A 19342-nucleotide genomic window follows, 5' to 3' on the forward strand; every position below is an offset into this window, starting at 1 on the left:
TTGTGGGAACCTCTGGTTGGTCTGAAACACAGATCACAGCCTGGACTTGTGATTGATATTGGAAGTGGGGAGACTGGCAGTCTTGTGGAACTGAACCCTTAATGATGGGATTTGTGGGATTTGATGCTATCTCCAGATTGATGATGTCAGAAATGAGTTAAATTATAGGTGTCACAGAGAGTTGCCTGGTGTGGGAAAACAAAACAAACACCTATCCGGTGTTGGAAGTGTGAGTATGGTTGTAGTGTGCGAGTAAAGGAGGAACACAGGAGGAAGACTGAAATTTTCCTACACAAAGGAGAATTTCTACATCTTACAAGAGCTATAGGAACAGAATCTGAGCTAAGAGTGATATGAAATGATCTAGACCGCCATCATGCCCTGCCCTAGTAGAGCAGGAGTATATGGAATACCATAATTCAGTCTGTTTCAAGCTCATCCTATAGTAGATCCAATGAATGTACAGACACACCATGAGGTCAGTACCTTGGTTCTTGAGTTCATAATTATGATGAATATTCTTAGAATCCAGAAGAATCTTCACATTGCTTTCCTGATATTTGTCATAAGAGAATGACAAAAAGGCAGAGTAGAAGCCCTTTAAACTGCTTGTCTCTACCAAGATCATTGGTATTGCATAAATCAATAAGTTGTTCCTTTTTTATCCCTAAATAATTAGTCCATTGTATGGATGCAATACAGTTTGCATATCCATTCATTTGTGGAAAGACATCTTGGTTGCTTTCAGTGCTTTGTGATTATAAATCAATGAAGTTTCTATAAGCATGAATACACAGGTTTTTGTACAAAAATAAGTTTTCACTTTCTAGGAGCATGACTGTCTGGTAAATCTACGTTTAACTTTATAATAAACTGCCAAATGACCCTTTCAAAGTGACTGTACATTGTTTCAACCAGTCATGAATAATATTTGCCAGCATTTCATATTATCAGGGTTTTTTTATTTTTGGATTTTAGACCATTCTATAGTGCACAAAGGTTATGCTCATGTGATGTAATATTGAGACAAAGAATGTTAACTCAAACTTCAAAATGTCTTCCTCAAAAATCTGTATAAATAAATTTAAAAAAAGGCAACCTTATTCTCAATGTTGTTTAAATTTACATCTCCCTAGCGACAAATGATATTGAGAATCTTTATATATGCATATTTGCAATCTATCATCTTTGATGAAGTGTCTATTGATATCATTTATCTACTTTTGTACTGGGTAGTTTATTTACTTGTTACTGGTTTTTAAGTGTCTTTATATATTCAGAAAAAATGCCCTTAATCAAATACATGATTTGTAAATATTTTCTTCCCATCCATGGCTTGTATCTTATTTTTTCATGAGAATGTTAACAAAGTACAACTTATTAGTTTTTTAATATATTGTACTTTTTTGTTATATATAAAAACTCATCATCAAACTTAAAGTCAAAGCAATGTCTCCTATTTTTATTTCTATAAGTTCTATAGTTTTACATTTTATATTTAGGTCTATGATCTTTTTTTTTTTAAAGATTTTATTTATTTATTTGAAAGAGAGAGAGAAGGAGAGAGAGCACAGAGGGAGAGGGAGGAGCAGACTCCCTGCTGAGCAGGGAGCCCGATGTGGGGCTTGATCCCAGGACCCTGGTATCATGACCTGAGCTGAAGGCAGATGCTTAACCGACTGAGCCACCCAGGAGACCCTTTAGGTCTATGATCTATTATGAATTCACTTTTTGTGTAACTTGTAGCAACCATAAGTGCCTCACAGAATCTATTGGAGACTCACTGGAAGAAATCACGTTTACCTTAACTCAAAGATTAATTCAAAAGATCATTTATTTTTAGTAATTGTATAACCAGGATACAATTAATATTAATCTAACTCTATGGAAACAAAGTACCATGAATGAGAATAGGAATAAAACATGATGTTTATTGGGATTTTTTTTGAAGATTTTATGTATGTATGTATGTATGTTAAAGAAAGAGACAGCTGGGGGGAGAGGAGCAGAGGGACAGCGACAGGCAGACTCCAAACTGAACACGGAGCCGCATATGGGGCTCCAACTCACGACCCTGAGATCATGACCTGAGCCAAAACCAAGAGTAGGACGCTTAACCGACTGACCCACCCAGGTGCCCTTGGATTATTATTTTTTTTAAATGCCAGGTTGAAACTATAGCCAGGGAAGAGGAGTCACTAAAAAAAACAAAGACAAAAAAACAGAAAGAAAAACCTAGATTAAAATAAGATCTACAGGGACACCTGGGTGGCTCAGTCTGTTAAGCGTCTGCCTTTGGCTCAGGTCATAATCCCAGGGTCCTGCGATCCAGTCCCCCATCGGGCTCCTTCCTCAAAGGGGAACCTGCTTCTCCCTCTGCCTGCTACTCCCTCTGCTTGTACATTCTCTCTCTGACAAATAAATAAAGAAAAACATCTTTAAAAAATAAAATAAGATCTACAAATGAAAAAAAAAGCTAATTTAAAAAAATGATTTTAACAGCAAATTAAATTCAGCTAGAGAGAGAAAATTTAAAAAGTAAGTGTTGTCAGATTGCAGTATGGAAGAACATAAAAACATAAAATACAGAAAACTGATTAAGAGTTATAGAGAGTTGAGGTGCCTGGGTGGCTCAGTCGGGTAAGTATCTGCCTTAAGGCAGCTCAAGTCATGATCTCAGGGTCCTGGGATCGAGCACCGCATCAGGCTTCCTACTCTGCTCTGCTTCTTCCTCTCCATCTACCTCCCCCCCTGATGGTGCTCTCATGCGTGCTCTCCCTCTCTCTCAAATGGATAAATAAAAAATCTTAAAAAAAAAGTTAGAGAGGGTAGAGCAAGGATCTAACAAAGATTTAATTGGAACTCTATAAGTCAAGAGGCAGGTTGGAGCCAGAATATAAAGACAATGTCTGAGGATTTTCCAGAATCGATGAAAGACACAAACTCATAATTCCAAGAAGCCAGCAAATATAAAGCAGAATAACCATAAGTAAATTCATTCTTAGACACATCATAATAAAATTCCAGAATACAATAGCTAGTGGGATGGAAATAGATGGGGGTGGGGAGAGAAGACTGATTACTTTTTGTAGGAGGAAGAATTAAATTGACTATTAACGTTCTATAGTAACCATGGTAACAAGGACTTAGACCAAAAAAATTATTTCCAATGATCTGAAAGAAAATAACTGCCTATCTATAATTCTATTTTCTACAGATACTTTCAAAAATAGACAAAATATAAAAATCTATGAGAAGGTAAAATTAATCAACCAGAAACAAGTCAGAGAACTTGAGAATGAAAAAGCTGTTATAAAATAGTTCTAGTGTGCAAAAGTTTTGTTTCAATAACAATAATAATACCTAATGCCTAATAGTAGTAGTAATAATAATAATAACATCTTTGGAAATTGTGGTTGTACAACAGAGGTTAAAAATCAGTGTTCCTCTGTCACCCATTCACCCCAGGTTATTTCCCTCCATTATCTCATAGTTTTAACTTATTTTTCATAGTCTTCCTTTCTTTTCCTATTTTTTCCTATTCTTTCATTTTTTCTTTTTCTTTTCCTTTTTTTAGGCTCAATCCAGAGAAGTAAAACTCTTGTTTTCACTGTCTGAACATCAATATGCTGGGAAAGCCAGCAGAAGCCCTTGTCATAATAGCCTTGCCTCTTGAGCACAGTGCAAGTAACACTTCCATGGGGCACGTATTCAGCTCCTTCAGGGTCACATTCCCCTTCCTGTGGTCTATCCATAAAGCCCAAATATCTCACGGAGCTTTTCTTCACTGATTGCATCTGTTCTGTTGTTTTTGTTACCCAAGGTAAGGATGGGCACATTGGATATTGTTTCATTCATTGGTCATTAAAGCATTTAGCTCAAGTGTGGTTTCCACGAGGTGAGGATGATCTGCACAATCCACCAGAAAGACAATCCCATTGATTGCTGGGAGATAATTTTTCCAGACCTGACATGCTTGCTCATGCCCTCCAAGATCAAAAGTTGTAAAAGTCATTCTAGCAATTGTCAGCTCTTCTGATGTTGGAGCTAATGTTGAAACATGTTGGCCCAATCAGTCATTGTTGAGTATGTATAGAATGGTTTTGCCTGCATTGTCCAAGTCCAAGAATACAAATTTTCCAGGTTTCTCATAGAGTCCTTAGGAACTGGAGCACACTGTTGATCCACTCAAAGAAGAAAGACATTATTAATTCTTCCTGTGGCCAAGGGTTTCCTCTGGCAGCAGCAGGAGGCTTCGACCCTCCCTCACAGCATATAGCCCAGCAGCACCCCCACCCCCAGGACCACCAGTTACTCCTCTTTTCTTATTTTTCTAACCATCATCCTTTCCCTTGACTACCATGTGCACAGATAATCCATCAAGATCACATTCACTCAGTTTCAAAGATCTTTTCCTCATTTGGTGTTAGTCACTATTCCATGGTTTTACCTTTAATTTTGATTTGTTAACTGCACCTTCTCAGAGATCTTGGTTATTACACAGTAACTGAAACATGGCTGTCCTCTATGATACTGTTTTCTATGGAACTAATGTTTTACACAGGGAGACATAATTTTTTGAAGTGTTGACTAACTTTCAGTTCCCTTCATCTGTTTAAGGAATTAGAGTGAATAAACTACTTGAATGTTTGCTGAACACATTCATTTTTATATATAAAAATATAAATGATAATTACTAAAATAGTCTTATGCAATTAATTTGAATATTACATACATTTTTAAAAAACATCTGACATAGGACTAAGATTCTGTATGTGTTCAAATTTGGAAAGACTTAACTTTATTCCATCAGATGATGTCTCCCTTTGTGCGTCTTAAGCAGGATTTTCCTCTTTCTTTGCTAAAGATCTGTTTATCCAGGTTTCTCTTGCTGCTTTAAAAAAAAAAACTGATAAAAAGGCAGAGATATGCACATTTGCTGCCATTGACACTTTGCTGTGTATCTCATTCTGATTTCCTGCCACCAACTCCCAAACTGATCTATATCTTGGCAATTCTCTGAGACAATCTGCTCAAAGTACCATCTACAGGTTTAAAGATAAAGTCATTATTTTTACAACCAAATAACAACAACAAATGACCTTTACGCTTTTACTAAAACAATGTCTGATGATTACTGATATGTTTCCAGTCAAGACTACAGCAAACAACCCTGATTCATGTTACAAAAATAGTAAAATTAATTCAAATTTGAAAATGTTCCTCTCGTCCCTTCTCCCGTCCCCATTCCAGAGATAACTTCAGTCTCATTGCTAAACTTGCTGCTCTGTTAATGCCATCAAATAAGAAAAAGAATAGGCAAATGAACATTATTGTTCAATATACCACCTGAATCAGAAAAATAGCTCAGAAAGTTATGAAACATATTTCAGGACTTGTTCCAGTCATCTCACTCCACCCAAACAATAATCCTTTCCTCCTATTTCTGAGTGCCAGAGAGCAGTTGCCCTTTTAGGTCTGGAGGGGACTTGGGTAGCATAAGATAAATTAAATTCTTGGTTTGGTTTATTGGCTTCTCTTTTCCTCTTGTCAGTGTTCCACTTATGCTGTTTCCTATTGTGCACCCCTTTTCCCTCTTCACCAAAGGGCTGACCCCAGAAGACAGAAGAAAAGAGCAGGTTTTGTTGTAAGCTAATTAGAGAGGGTAGATTCCTGGGAAACTGGCTACCAGCAACACAGTAACTCCTGAAGATCTTTATATTTAACAAACATTTACCAAATACTTTAGTATGTGCAGGGCTCTGTACTAAGCTCATTTTTTTTTCTTTTTGAGGATATGGCCAAAAGCTTGAGGTGCTTACATTAAATATGTCATACAACCTTATTGAATCTTATTCAAAAATCTTAGAAAACTATATATTAATTGGGCCAGTAAAAGACTGCTATTTGATATTTAATATGGGAGCTGACTTCTTTGTTTTCATACTTAAAGAAGACATAAATATAAATGCACACACATATACACCATGAAACACAGGGCTCACACACATATACACACACACACATGCCTATATATGCTTACTATACTCAGTTCTTAATGTCTTGAACTTCAGTCCTAATTTATGAAGTAAACTTAACTCAAATCATCAATTTGAAAATGTATTAGTGTGCAGTAATGACATGTAAATTTCAGAGTTTTTTCTCTTTACATATAAAAAAGAATAAAATTCACTTATGTTTTAGGGAGTTGTTTATTTGGTTTTCACCGGTTTAAGTAATCTAAAGGAAAATACATAACCTTGGAATTGAAAAAAAGGAAGTAAATTTTTATTTATTAGGAAACATAAACTTTATCAGGCTCTAAAACCAAAAGGTATTATAACTAAATTATATAAATTGAAGTGTTATAAGCTGATTTTGATATGTGATTATGGCCCAGTGCTACAAAATCATTATTCCATTCTCTTTCATGTATTTATTTAATGATTTGGCAAAATGGGTTACTATGGGCTGAATTTCATGCCCCCCAAAATGTATATGTTGACATGATAACCCCTAGTACCTCATAAGGTGACTGTATTTTAATTAAGTTAAAATTCTGGCACTTTACCAAATTGACAAGTGAGAAATTTTTGGCAGCAGTTGATTTCTATTTTACAAGAAGTCCACTAAGTACTGCCCATTTTAAAGCAATATTATAGATCTTGTGCTTTCATATATTGTATTTGAATGTTATTAACTTTTTAATATCTTGTTATGTGTAGCTATAAAATAAATAAACCATATTAATCATCTATGGGAGATCAATGGTTATGGAGGTTCCTGGGAGACTTTTAAATAGTTCTTATCAGTTTTCTAGAAGACAACTTAATTTTATAACTATTTTTAAAGTTTTTGTTCAAAAACCTAACCATATTTAATTTACTATAAACACATCAATGTTTTATGTCAAAATGTGTAAGAGTTTTTGATCTGACTGCATGTATACAATACCTATACTTTCAAGTCCGCTGAGGGAAAAATGAGGTTGCTAAACTCAATGCCTATAATGCCTATAAAGAGGCTATAATGTGTTTGTCTAAAGCAGATCAATCACTGAGGATTGTAGAAAACTGGAAATACTGGAAATTGATCAACACATATAAAGATATTTAGAGACACTTTTGTTTGGCATAGCTAGTCAAAATGAACATTATCATGAGATGATCAAAGATATCTGAGGTCTAAATAAGGCCCAATGGTAATACATTTGGTGTCTTCACATAAATTAAATATTCATGATTCTCTATATTTTCAATATGAACAGCAATAAAATATGAACAAACTGAGGGTTGCTGGAGTGGTGGGTGGTGGGAGGGATGGGTGGCTGGGAGATAGACATTGGGGAGGGTATGTGCTATGGTGAGCACTGTGAATTGGGTAAGACTGTTGAATCACAGACCTGTACCGCTGAAACAAATAATCCATTATATGTTAAAAAAAAAAAAAAAGAAGAAGAAGAAGATAGCAGGAGGGGAAGAGTGAACAGGGGGACATTGGGGTGGGAGATGAACCATGAGAGACTATGGGCTCTGAGAAACAAACTGAGGGTTCTAGAGGGGAGGGGGGTGGGGAGTTGGGTTAGCCTGGTGATGGGTATTAAAGAGGGCACATACTGAATGGAGCACTGGGTGTTATATGCAAACAATGAATCATGGAACACTACATCAAAAACTAATGATGTAATGTATGGTGATTAACAGAACATAATAATAATAATTAAAATAAAATAAAAAAATAAAAAAAAGAAATTCACTATTTCTGATTTCACTTTCAATATGTTCCTGACAGATCCCACTTTCAATATGATTAATTAAATAATTCAATTGGCAATGCCTGTATATCAGTGAATTATGAAATTAAATTGAGAATATGTGCTACTCTATTATGTAAAATACAAAACATCAGGGAATGGAATATTTACATGGTGAATTAAACTAGTAGAGATAGATGAGCTTTACAAGATTTTTAGCTCCGAGAACAGTGGCTAACTCTTCATACTATGTATGTTTTTCCTTTAATCCATAAACTAGATGTAGAATGTAAACCATTATCTCATTGACTATGTATACTTTGCCTTAACTCATTAGTCTACATTTTATGTGATAATAACCCAGCAGTAGCAAACATTTGACCTTCCGAGTCTATAGTATTATGCTGTCTGACTAAAAGTAGTAATAGGTATTCTCTTCCTCTGGTTCACTAATCTGATGATGCATTTTTAATTTCATTCATTCCATTAATATAATGGAGGAATGAAGTTGGTTCTCTGCCTGCAAACAAAATGACATTTAACATTATCAAAAAATGTTAATAATAGGATTCTGAAATATAACTTGGAAGGTCTCCAAAAAGCTTGACCTTTCTAGGCTTTATGTATAAACAAACACCATGAGATTTTATTCTAAAGTAATTTTATATAAGAAAAGCTCAGTGCACATAATAATGATAAAATTAATAAATCCCACATTTTTTTAACCAAATGGCTGAATAACAGTTTAACTGGACTATTCTTTTTTTTTTTTTCCTTTTCCTTATCTCACTTTAAAAAGGTCAAAGCTAACTCAGCTTAATGGTTCAATCTTTTAGGGACATACAGAATGACAAAGTAATAATGGTAGGAACACAAAATTGCAGGAATCATACTTACAAGTGATGTAGTGAATGGGATAATTCATTTACCAAAATTTATGCCATTCTCAAACTCGTATATATGGAAAATAATAAAATAATGTTTAGTGGACAAACCATTACTATTTAAGAATTTTCAGATATCCACAAAAAGTAAGATGGTGAAATGTTTTGATCAAATTTAGCGTGTAGTGGCATTTAATTGTGTTTCTCTTTCCTGTTATATGTGACTTTTTACTGAATTCACTTGTGGACCTAAATACCAAAAGAGTAAAAAAAATGGAAATGTTCTATAGTATGCATAATACACCACACATAATGTATGTGACAAAAATCTATATAAATAGAAGTTTCTTTTTTGTAGAGTCAGTTGAACATATTATTCTATTTTTCCCACAATTTATTCTTCATTTGGATCATTGCAAATTGACATTTCCAACACAAATTTTAATTATAGGATTAATGAGATGCACAATAAAATAATATTAAGTGTGGTTTTATATCTCACCGGAATTTAAATATTATTATATTTAGTCCACACTTCACATCTGTAATGTACTTAACTATGCCTTTCCTTTTTTGGCATGAGATGAAAATGAGGCATCAAGACATTTGGAAGCCTATGTAATGCCATACAGCCGATACAGGTGAAAGCTCGGATTCATTCACTTGAAATTTATCTACTATCAGCACCAAACTCTCATTTGATATTCATATCTCCTTCTCCTAAATTTCCTATTACCTCTCTAGTCTGTCCATTTTGATTTCCTTGTAGACTCTCCTTGTTTTATTTAGTTTCTTTCAATGGTGGTACACCCACAAATCTTTCCCGGGCCCCCCTTTTTACCCACAATCCTATAGTTAGTCCTGGGAGATTCTCATCTATTTTAAATGACTTCAGTTACCATTTTAATGTGGAGATGGTTCCAATTTATATTTTAATCTAGATCCTCTCCTTCATGTGTCTACATAGCAGTGATTATTATAGTGCTGATACAGAAAGATAAATACACAGAAATACACACACACACATATATAGGTAATGTGTGTATGCATATTTGTTTTATATTTAGATGTGTGTGTATCTATATACCTGTGTATGTCCATGAAGTACATACAAATACGTATTTGCTCTCTGGTCTATGCTTACTATTTCCTGAAATGACTTGTTAAAGAATGTCAAATTGGTTATTTATAACAATTAGTAGTCATATCACAGAAACAATAAAAATCTCACAATCTTTGAAAACTATCTGAGGGTGTAAGTTTTTTTAATTAATCTTTCTTGCTTGATTGCATTTAACTTCCACACCTTCTATTTTTAGACATCATGAGACAGTTCACGGTAACTCTATTTACAGACTATATAAAATCATAATAGAAGAAAATGAGTCATGGAAATAAGTACATGTTATTCAGAATGGTAATAGCTATCAAATATTATGCAAAATGCAGCATGAATTTTCAATCATTTGCTTCTATACAAAGACACCTTTTTTGATGAAGTCATCTGTGAACAGCAATTTGCTGAAACAAGGCATAAAAATGTCCTGAGAATTCACACACCTACCAAAATTCCTAATAGTACTTAGAATTAGGCTATGGGATAGTATCCCAAAGGATGCTTAGAGGAAGCCTCATTGCTTTAGTCATTTAAAACTAGGTTGCACAAATCATGGGGGAATATAACTGAGGAAATAATGCTCTACATTTCCTAAAGATCGTCACACTGATTTAATGGCCTTTTTTATCATTTTGAAATTCTATAATAATATGAAGCTTTCAACTCACTTTTATGTTCAGTTTCTGTAGCTCTCGGGTTCACTCTGTAAAGTATATTTGTGGACATTTTAAGGAAAGGAAATGTTCTGCAGCTTTGTTGATAATTCTAAGAATGCTATCTATGTGCAGTATAAGTTTATTTCACGGATTACTGATAATGCATATATTCTCAAAGTTTTCATCATGTTAACACAACATCACAAATTTGTGACAAAAAGTTGTGAAAGAAGGAGTCTATGTGGATATCAATTTGTCATATTTAGAATTTTTTTAAATCTCAGCTTTTGCAATGGAGAAAGATAGAATGCTATGTAAAAGTATGCTTATGCTAAGTAAAGGAAAATATTTAAGAAGCACCTGAATTTATTAACTTTTTAATTGATTGATGGCTAGAGGAAGGAGAAGCAGTAACAATTTAAAATATAATAAAATCTGCAAATAGGGTGGAATCACTTTATTAGTATTAGTATTGATATTATTAAGAACCAGATGAGGGGGTTTACTTAACCGCTTAACGGGAAACAAGAAAGGAAGAGGGTATGTTCTTTAGGAAAAGTAAATATATACTTAATCCCAATAACCAATCATGGTGTCAATATTTTTTATGAAATTTTTCTAGTCTTTTTTCTAAGTGAAATCATATAAATATAAAAATATATAATGTTTAATATTTTTAAGATATTAAATAAAGAAAAATAAATATCCATTATTTTTTTCAGTTAAAAATAGTATTTTCTCAGCAAAGCTGGTGGCATCACAATTCTGGAATTCAAGCTCTATTACAAAGCTGTAATCATCAAGACAGTATGGTACTGGAACAAAAACAGACACATAGATCAATGGAACAGAATAGAGAGCCCAGAAATGGACCCTCAACTCTATGGTCAACTACTTTTCAGCAAAGCAGGAAAGATTGTCCAATGGAAAAAAGACAGTCTCTTCAACAAATGGTGTTGGGAAAATTGGACAGCCACCTGCAGAAGAATGAAACTGGACCATATCCCTACATCACACACAAAAATAGACTCAAAATGGATGAAAGACCTCAGTGTGAGAGAAGAATCCATCAAAATCCTTGAGAACACAGGCAGCAACTTCTTCAACCTCAGCCATAGCAATGTCTTCCTAGAAACATCGCCAAAGGCAAGGGAAGCAAGAGCAAAAATGAACTACTGATACTTCATCAAGATAAAAAGCTTTTGCACAGCAAAGGAAACAGTCAACAAAACCAAAAGACAACTGACAGAATGGGAGAACATATTTGCAAATGACGTATCAGATAAAGGGCTAGTATCCAAATTCTATAAAGAACTTATCAAACTCAACACTCAAAGAACAAATAATCAAATTAAGAAATGGGCAGAAGACATGAACAGACATTTCTGCAAAGAAGACATCTAACAGCCAACAGACACATGAAAAAGTGCTCAACATCGCTCGGCATCAGGGAAATCCAAATCAAAACCTCAGTGAGATACCACCTCACACCAGTGAGAATGGCTAAAATTAACAAGTCAGGAAATGACAGATGTTGGCGAGGATGCAGAGAAAGAGAAACCCTCCTACACTGTTGGTGGGAATGCAAGCTCGTGCAGCCACTCCAGAAAACAGTATGGAGGTTCCTCAAAAAGTTGGAAATAGAGCTACCCTATGACCCAGCAATTACACTACTGGGTATTTACCCCAAAGATACAAATGTAGTGATCCAAAGGGCCAAGTGCATCCCAATGTTTATAGCAGCAATGTCCACAATAGCCAAATTATGGAAAGAGCCAAGATGTTCATCAACAGATGAATGGATAAAGAAGCTGTGGTGTATATATACAATGGAATATTATGCAGCCATCAAAAAATGAAATCTTGCCATTTGCAACGACATGGATGGAACTAGAGAGTATTATGCTGAGCAAAATAAGTCAATCAGAAAAAGACAAGTATCATATGATCTCACTGATAATGAGGAATTTGAGAAACAAGACAGAGGATCATAGGGGAAGGGAGGGAAAAATGAAACAAGATAAAACCAGAGAGGGAGACAAATCATAAGAGACTCTTAACCTCAGGAAACAAACTGAAGGTTGCTGGAGTGGAGGGGGTGGGAGGGATGGGGTGGCTGGGTGATGGACATTGGGGAGGGTATGTGCTATGGTGAGCACTGTGAATTGTGTAAGACTGATGAATCACAGACCTGTACCCCTGAAACAAATAATATATGTTTTTTTTACTATGTTATGTTAATCACCATACATTACATCATTAGTTTTTGATGTAGTGTTCCATGATTCATTGTTTGCATATAACACCCAGTGCTCCTTGCAGAATGTGTCCTCTTTAATACCCATCACCAGACTAACCCATCCTCCCACCCCCCTCCCCTCTAGAAACCTCAGTTTGTTTTTCAGAGTCCATCGTCTCTCATGGTTCATCTCCCCTTCCGATTTCCCCCTGTTCATTGTTCCCCTCCTGCTACCTTTTTTTTTTTTAACATATAATGGATTATGTGTTTCAGAGGTACAGGTCTGTGATTCAACAGTCTTACACAATTCACAGCGCTCACCATAGCACATATCCTCCCCAATGTTAATAAAAAAAATTTTAAAAATAGTATTTTCTCAAGTTAGGAAAACTACCAAGGATGGAAATGATGAGATTTTAACATCAGCTAGATCTGGTCCGAAACACTTTCTTTGATTCTAATTAGCTAAGAGAATGTACTTGCTGGCAGAATTCTGGATTCTGGAAATACCATGAGTTTTATTCAGAGACACAGTACATTTTCTGCTGTATACTTTTTTCTGTTTCTCATTCTCCTTCTTCTTGGCAGGTAAAGTATAACAAGCTATCTTTTATTCCCTTGAGAAAGGCTCCACTCTTAACTTTTTCTCAGATTTATCAGGTTAGATATATGTTATCATTCTTTCTCTTGTCTTATCTATTTTCTTTATGGCACATAAGTTGAATCCTATTGAAATCTAGGCCCTTTTGGATTATCATGGAATTAATTTTACCCTAACATAGTTTTTTTTTTCCTCCAAAGGAAATCAAACAATTTTTATAGCTTGCCACTTTCTAAAGCTTATATAATATATATTCTAATTCTTGTTTTAGAAAATATTTAATACATTTGTTTTTCATTCCTTACGTTAAATTCTCTTAAAAACTACTGAACCAATCTTGAGAAAGAGAACATTAATATTTATACATGCATGTAAAGAAAAGTCTTTAAATTTTAGGAATACTTTAATTATCACTAGGAATTTGGAGACTGAACACTACATATTAACTTAGCCAACAACACAAGCAATACATTAACAGTTTCAGATTGAAGATGGAGTAGAGCATGCTTGGACTGAAAAATCTCTAAATAACAGGATTGATTATTAGAAATTTCAGGCCACAAAGTAAAATTTCTATAATGTTTCCAGATAATTTTACCTGGTAAAATTGGAGTATATCCACTTTATTAACTTCATAGTATGTGGCTTCTAAAGGATTATTCAGACCAATAGATGGAATCTTTTTATTTGATTTATACTTATAAAAGTGCTAGAGGTATTCCATTCTGATCATTTCCCCCAATCCTGATTAATGGATGTGCAGATTAGGATTCTTTGTGTCTCAAGAATTCATGCTTGGAGGATGCAAAATTCCAGGCATTACTTTAATAGAATATGGCCCCTCTGCCTATGATCTAACCTGAAAACCTGTAAACTTCTGGTTGTACACAGACATTCTACTGTCAGTTTACCTGATTTCTTTCACTTCTTTGTGCCTGTTGTATTCTGTTCACTTTGGATGGTCTTCTAATACTGTGATCAAACTTCACTACTATATGGGCCAAGGGCAGGCAGCCCTAAGATGGGCCACTTTGGCATGAACATTGTTTTGAGTTAAATGCAATAAAAACCCAGCAGATTCAGGAAAAGTTCTTTACTTCCCCCTCAGCTGCCTGCTGTACCAGGAAGAGAGCTATTAACAGAGATTCCTCTTTACCTAAGAAACAAATTAACATAATAGGGCAACCTTTGTTTTCCAAACACCTCCTCTCACCTTCCTGTTAATGGTCTTTCTCTTCATTTTTTTAAAGATTTTATTTTTATTTATTTATTTGATTTTTGGAGAGCGTGTGCTGGGAGGCAGAGAGGGAGAGAAAGAATCTCAAGCAGACTGCTCACTGAGCCCAAGGTGGGGCTCCGTCTTACAACCCTGAGATCATGACCTGAGCCAAAATCAAGAGTCAGAGGCTTAACTGACTGAGACACCCAGACGCCCCTATTTTTCTCCACTTTGTATCTTCAGACTTCTACCTCTCTCCTGTTACCTCACTGACTTTGGAATTTCATCTCTATATGGATACCCCAATTTTCTCCTGTTCATCAGTCTCATGTCAATTTGATTCTTAGTCCAGCTAGAAGGACCTTGAAGGGAAGAGAAGATTCTTTCTTCCTGACACTACCCTGGAGCCTTAAATCTCTACTTGTGAAGATGTGAATTATATGTTCCAAGAAGCATGTGAGGTTCCTAGAAAGAGCGTTAGGTCTGGCCCAAATGGAGCAGGGAATTAGTGTATAGAAGGTTAACCAAATACATGATGCAGGAAAAGGAGACAGAGGTCCTCTCTAATACAACACAAAATATTCTGTTCTATGTCTTGTTTTTCCTCTCAATCTACTAGATAAGTTCTTCAAGTATCTACATTTAACAAAATAAAATGTTCATTACTAATTAATTCTATTCAGTCTGTATTACTGTTATTCTTATTTAAAGCAGGTTAAGAAAACACTATGAATATTCAAACATTTGCAAACTGTATCTCAAATGTAAAAACGTTGGAATTAATTAGAACTCAAGCCTTTAGCCACTGCATATTTGATTATAATTTCTAAAGGTTATTTCTTTTATACACACACACACACACACACACACACACACACACACATATTAGAGCTCCATCCTCTAGAGTAGAATGAGAGAAAAGTAATTTTTCCCATAAAATATTTTTTACTACTGCCTGTAAATACAGGGAACAGAAAGAGTATGGAAGTAATCTATATGAAAAATCAGAGAAGATAATAGAGATTGTAAATGATATTAACATGGTTGACTGTCAAACATATCCACTATATTTTGATCATTACAAGGTGCAGAACCAAAGTAGTGTTCATTGGAATGCCCAGGTGGCTTAGTCGGTTGAGCTTGGTTTCTGCTCAGGTCATGATCTCATTGGTTGTGAGATTGAGCCTTACCTCTACCTGGGCTCTGTGCTCAGTGGGGAGTCTGCTGGAAGATTCTCTCCCTCAGCCCCTCCTCCAACTTCTGAGCATGTATGCCCATGTGTGCTCTCTCTCTCTCTCAAAATAAATAAAAAAATCTTTAGAAGAGAAAAAGTAGTGTTCATCAAGTCATGCTCTTTTTCTGATCTTTGAAAAGGTGAAATACAAAATACCCACTGTATATCAATGTAATATTTAAAGGCACCTTATTAACATTTAAATTAGAAGGTTTCCAAATGTATAAGTTTCAGAAGCAAGATAATTTGATAAGAGGCAAATTCACTATGATGATTAATATAAATATTCATTTATCTCAGCCACTATTTGTAACTATTTGTAACCACTATTTGGAGGCAAATTCACTATGATGATTAATATAAATATTCATTTATCTCAGCCACTATTTGACATTTTAGATGTTGCCAAATCACTATCTATAAAGTTTTCAATAATTTGTCTACACACAGAATGAATATATGAGAGTACCCTTTCTTCATTTACTAATCAACCCTTGATATTTCCTTTTTAAAAAGGTGACTTTAAAAATACTTTCCAATAATACAAATGGAAAATTGTATTTTATGATTCATAGGTGAGGTAAGCATTATTGCATTCATTTCTGGTTTTGATATCTATTTTTCTTTGATCTGTTTGTTCTTATATTTTACACATCAGGATAATTTTTTAATCTAAATTTTTATTTGCACATTAAGAACTCGGCTTTTTGGTTAACATTATCAACATTATCCAGCTTATCTTATTTTTTGTCTAAATTTGTGGTATTATTCTGACATACTAACACTTATCTACTCATTTATTTATTCTTAAATAATAAATCCTGTAGCTGTTTTACTGAATGTCTGAAGTTGGTAGACACATCAGGAAACATCTATATAGTTCCCAACCACAATGGTCCAGGCCCACCTGTAGCCTTCAATACCTTCTGAATTCTCAAATAGACCCCAGATGGTTTCCAAACTACAGGTATTGGAAAACCTCACTTGAAGTGATTACTAAGCACAGTCTAATCAAAAGTGACTTTTTAAATTGCATTCAGTTTATTTTTCTACACACAGCTCTACCCACAATTCAGACAAGACCCATGTCCATTTGTTTGTTGAAGAAAAGTAAAGGGAAATAAGACCTTATCTTTCGCCTTTCTTATTCCACAGCAACCCTTGTTGTGCTAGATGCTGCTTCTAACTCTTCTAGGGTTGAATTTTTGAAGGATGATGATGTCCTCTGTGTGGATGTTACTCACACATCTGCATTCTTTCATTGCCAGCATGAACTCTGTCAATGCACACTAATGGTGGCCACTCACAGTTTACACTGACCAAGACCACCTTAAAATTTCACTCAATTTGACTAACCCTACCCACTCACCACCCCCACAACCTGATAGTATTAGAAGATGAGACTTTTGGGATGTAATTAAGATGAGGTTGAGGGTGGAGCTCTCATAAATAGGATTAGTATTCACATGAGTCAGGAGAGAGTTTGCTTCCTCTTTCTGCTCTCTGCCATATGAAGATGGATACAAGAGAAACCAGTCTGCAACTCAGAAGACAGCTCTCAGCAGAACCTAAGTGTGCTTGCACTGCATTCTTGCACTTCCAGATTCCAGAACTATGAGAAATAAATTTCTGCTGCTTTCAAGCCATCCAGTTTATGGCTTTTTGTTATACGAGCCTGAACTAAGACACCCATCAGTCCCTTCAAAGACACTGGCTTACTCTTATCCTTCACTGGCATTTTTTACACAGTGGCTGGGAGTGAATAATGGATTAAAAGTGGAGAAAAAACCCTTAATTTTGTCTACTTCTCAGCAAGTCACATATAGATTACCATATTTGTGCAGCATGTGAATTTTATTCAGATACTGTTCTCTTTCTTTTTTTCATACTTCAACTCACTTTAATGTTAATCATCGTACATCAGAAACAAGATGGTATTAAAAAGGGCCAGAGAGAAAGAATCTCTTTTATAAAGAAACAACAATTAGATTGAGGGTAGACGTTTTCAAAACAATGGAATCCAGAAGACAGGAAAAGAACAGACAACTGAGAGGAAATAACTCTCAACCTAGAACTATGTACCATCAAAACAATTTTTCAAGAAAAATGGTGCAAAAAGAACATTTGTAGGCTAGCAAAAACTGAGAACATTTGCCATCAAGAAATCTGTACTAGACGTTTGTAAAGGATGTTCTTTTTTTAATTTTTATTTTAATTCCAATTAGTTAACATACAGTGTTATATTAGTTTCAGGTGTACAATATAGTAATTCAACACTTCATACATCACCTGGTGCTGATCACAGATATTGTTCTCTGTAATACTGTGTTTTCCTAGACAGGTACATGAGTGACTTTAAATTTTGTAACTGTCTTATAGTAAAGGTTTAAACATTTTCATAAAGTACTTGTATAATTTCACTAAGTTTATTCCTGGATGCTATATTTTTACTGATACCTTTAAGAATATTTACTATTTCTGATTTGCTAATTATATCCAATAAAACACTTTAATTGCAGCTAATTTTCTCTCTTTTGTCAGAATGCAATTGGAAATTGTTATCATTACTATTTTTATTTTATTTTATTTATTTTTTTAAAGATTTTATTTATTTGACAGAGAGAGACACAGCGAGAGGAGGAACACTAGCAGGGGGAGTGGGAGAGGGAGAAGCAGGCTTCCCGCTGAGCAGGGAGCCCGATGTGGGACTCGATCCCAGGACTCTGGGATCATAACCTGAGCTGAAGGCAGACGCTTGGCGACTGAGCCACCCAGGCGCCTGCAAAATGCCATTTTAAATCTCACTTGTAAGTGACATGATTTTATTTTCTCTGAAAGGTTTAGTATTTCTTTTTACAACTGGCTTCTGATACTTCTCAGTGATATCATTTGGTGGATTTCATTTCCTTTCACCTATCTTGACATTTATTAGTGCCTTCAATCTAGCAGCATAGGTCCTTTAGCTGGAAAAACTTTTGTATTATTTCTTAGGAAAAATAATTTTCTAAATTTTTTTGTTGCTATCACATTCTGGAATACATACAATTTTCAGAAATTCTGGGCCAATTTTAAGGTATATTATTTTTCTTTAACAGCTATCTTTTTGCTCTAGCTTTTGCCATATTTATTCAACTTTATATTACAACCTTGCTACTAATAATTTTTCTCCAAAATTATCTGTGATGTTAAAACTTAATTTTATTCTCTTCACTTTATATCATATTCTGATACAGTTTGATTATAAAATTTCTTTCCAAATGCATATTTAGTCAACCCAAACTTTTTCAAGTGTTCTTTTGAATCTTTTATTTTTCCTACATTCCCTAGAGTTTTATTTTTAACTTATATGCATTATTAATCACTCTCGGTTTTGGAAATTTTCTTCAATTGTCTAAGGATCTTTGACTCATAGGTTTGAATGGAAACTTTAAAATTCCATGGAAACTTATTAAACATGGTGGCTTAATGTACTACTTTTCTTTAGGTTTTATTTCTCCAGAGAAAAGAAAAAAGAAAATTATCAAAGGTGCTGCCATTACATTTGATGCCTACTACATTTCTTTACAGAAATAGAACATAGGGGCATGTGGTTGTGTGTGTATGTATGTATGTTTGTGTGTGTGTGCATGCTTGTGGGGG

At 34.7% G+C, this 19342-nt stretch overlaps 1 long non-coding RNA gene and 1 pseudogene across 1 annotated transcript in view; both read right to left on the reverse strand.

Moving 5' to 3' along the window:
• LOC141371498 (uncharacterized) overlaps positions 1-19342 on the reverse strand; it is a 326833-nt gene that overhangs the window by 222643 nt on the left and 84848 nt on the right. The gene's annotated exons all lie outside the window — the stretch shown is intronic.
• On the reverse strand, positions 212-4205 carry LOC112820440 (small COPII coat GTPase SAR1A pseudogene; annotated as a pseudogene).

The sequence above is a fragment of the Callorhinus ursinus genome, unplaced genomic scaffold (genome assembly GCF_003265705.2).
Source record: "Callorhinus ursinus isolate GAN/ISIS: 27379988/994484 unplaced genomic scaffold, GSC_fseal_2.0 scaffold3, whole genome shotgun sequence".
NCBI lineage: Eukaryota > Metazoa > Chordata > Mammalia > Carnivora > Otariidae > Callorhinus > Callorhinus ursinus.